We start from the raw sequence: 2,813 nt of genomic DNA, 5'->3' as shown, positions 1-2,813 counted from the left end.
CCTTCTGCGTTATGCCCTCTCCTCTCATACCTTTAGTCCTGGGTTTTCCGTGGCTGATAAGACATAATCCCGCTATTAACTGGGGTACTAGCAAGATAGTTAGTTGGAGCACGTGGTTTCATGCTAATTGTCTGAAGTCTGCTGTTTCTCCCCAGAGGTTGCAGCCGGGGCCGCCTGATCTATCACAATTCCACATGAATTCATGTCGTTTGAGACGTATTCATTAGGGCCGAGCCACATCCTTGCCTCCACACCGACCTATGAAATGGCCCTTGATTGCTGAGGAATGTTCTTACCCAAAGAAGGGCTGTACCAACACTCTAGACCGGAACGGGGCTATGGAAACCTACATTAAGGACTCCTTGACGCTGGAATAATCCGTCCTTTCTTCCTCGCCTCTGGGAGCCGGATTCTCTTTGTGGGTAAGAAGGAGGGATCTCTGAGACCCCTGCATTGACTATCGGGGCTTAATGACATAACTATTAAAATAAGTATCCTCTGCCCTTAATGGATTCGCTTTAATTCTCTGCAAGGCTCTGTGATTTTTACTAAGCTTGACCTTCGGAACGCGTATCCCTGTTACGGATCAGGGAGGGTGATGAGTGGCTGACCGCATTCAACACTCCATGGGTCACTTCTTTAGATACCTGGTCATGCCGTTTGGACTAACTAACCCGGCGCCGGCTTGTTTCAGTGCCTTAATTAACGACGTCCTCAGGGACATGGGGGCTTTTGTGTTTGTCTATTGGGACGATCTGTTTATCTTACTCCAAGGACGTTTTTGGAGCACAAACACATGTTCTCCAGGTGCTACCGAGACTGTTGGAGAATTGACTCTTTGTTAAGGCGGAGAAATGTGCTTCAACGCTCGCACCACCTCCTCCCTGGGAAACATCGTTGTTCCGGGTCACGTCCAGATGGATCCGGAGAAGGTACGTGGAGTGTTGGAGTGGCCTAAGCCGGAGACCAGGAAGCTACACAACGTTTCCTATTTGCAAACTTCTACCGACGTTTCATACGGGATTATAGTTGGTGGCCGCCCCCTGACCCGCCTTGACCTGGTCTTACAGATTTCTGCTGGAGTACTGCTGCGAGACGCCTTTCTGGAGTTAAGGGTCGTTTACACCTCGGCTCCGATTCTCACTCAGCCGACGTGTCCCGTCAGTTCGTGGAGAGGTGGATGCTTCGGACGTCGGGTTGGTGCCATCTGTCCCAACTTTGGCTAAGGACGGGGCTCCATCCCTGCGCCTTTCGTCTCGTGTCTGTCCCCTGCGGAAAAGCACTACGACGTGGAAATCGCGAGTTTACTGGCCGTGAAGCTCGCATTGGAGGAGTGGCGACATTGGTTGGGGTGCCTCTCAACCCTTTTGTGGTCGTGACCGACCATAAGACACTTAGAATATACAGGTCGGCCAGACGAACGCCAATCCCCGCAGCCTCGTGGGCACTGTTCTTTGGATTTTTTCTTTTCCCTCACGTTCGGCCCGGTTTCTCGGAACGGCAAGCCTGTGCCTTGTCCCGCATGTATTTCCGTGCTGGAGGAGAAGCAAGTGGAAGCGTGAAGTCATCTGCCTCAGACAAGGTCTCGGCGCAGTTTCCTTTGGAGGGTTGAGGAGGAAGTTATTGTGCCGCTCATGCCACACCAACCAGACCCATGTACGGACCTCCGGGTACTTTTTCGTCCCTGAAACTGTCCCTCTAATGTACTTCTGTGGGCACATTCTGCCAGACCTCATGTCATCCATGCCATGCTTCGGCGGCGTTCTGGTGGCCTGCAATGGATGGAGATTAGGGGGATCCGAGTATCCTGCTGAACAACAGTATCCGTACGGCAAAAGTACTTTTGCCGGAGTACAAGTATATCCCTAGTAATGCGAGTCAATCGGTGCTCGGATTCAATGAAATTCTCCATTGAACTTGTCTCCGTTCTGTATAGCTAGTCCCATGCCAGTCACAACGCCTCGTCCTTCCACTATTCTTGATAGGCTCGTCCCCATTGTCCCTCCCCTACACTATTCTGTTATTGGTTATTCCCATCGCCCCTCCCTACACACACAGACTGCCCGTTGCTGTGTGCCTCTCGACTCGCACAGCTGGGACAGCGGAAAAGTGAACAGCTCACTCCCTTCTGGTCCCTCGGGGCTTTTTCTGTATACATTTAGGGTTTCTTCTTCACTTCAGGCTTGTTTTTATACTTCAGTTTGAACTAGTACCTATCCCCAGGAGACTTCTGGTAACGGGGGTTTGTTTAGGACATATTGCTCGGTATGAATGGGACTCGGGTTGCATCTCTGCCGCATTATTATTTTTTATTTTGTTTCAAACTGCTGCTGGCTCTAACCATTTTTTTGAATGGTCTGAAACTTTCGTTGCTGTGTTTTTATATAAAAAAAGGCAGTTGCTGTAAAAACTAAAATTTAACAATTAAATCACAAACACACATTCCACCCCCCCCTCTCTATCTCTCTCTCTCTCTCTCTCATCTCTCCTCTCTCCTCCGTCTCTCTCCTCATCGTCTCTCTCTCTCTTAACATCTAATATATATATATGTATATATATATATATATATAGATCTCTTACTCAACTCACGACCAGACACTCACTCAAAAAAATTGATCACACTGATTATAAAAATTAAAAGTTAAAAAATAAAGTTATATTATTGAGTAGTGAAAACCTCTGTTCAAGACTTTTTACTTCATAATTGGCAACCACTTGCGGTATTTATTGGTTCAAAACGTGTTATATACTGGTTCCTATATATTTGTTACCAGCATGCCACCATTGATCCTGAAGCTTGTGCTGTCATGTAA

The sequence above is a fragment of the Etheostoma spectabile genome, chromosome 15 (assembly GCF_008692095.1).
Source record: "Etheostoma spectabile isolate EspeVRDwgs_2016 chromosome 15, UIUC_Espe_1.0, whole genome shotgun sequence".
Taxonomy (NCBI): Eukaryota; Metazoa; Chordata; class Actinopteri; order Perciformes; family Percidae; genus Etheostoma; species Etheostoma spectabile.
This window is presented reverse-complemented; position numbering follows the sequence as displayed.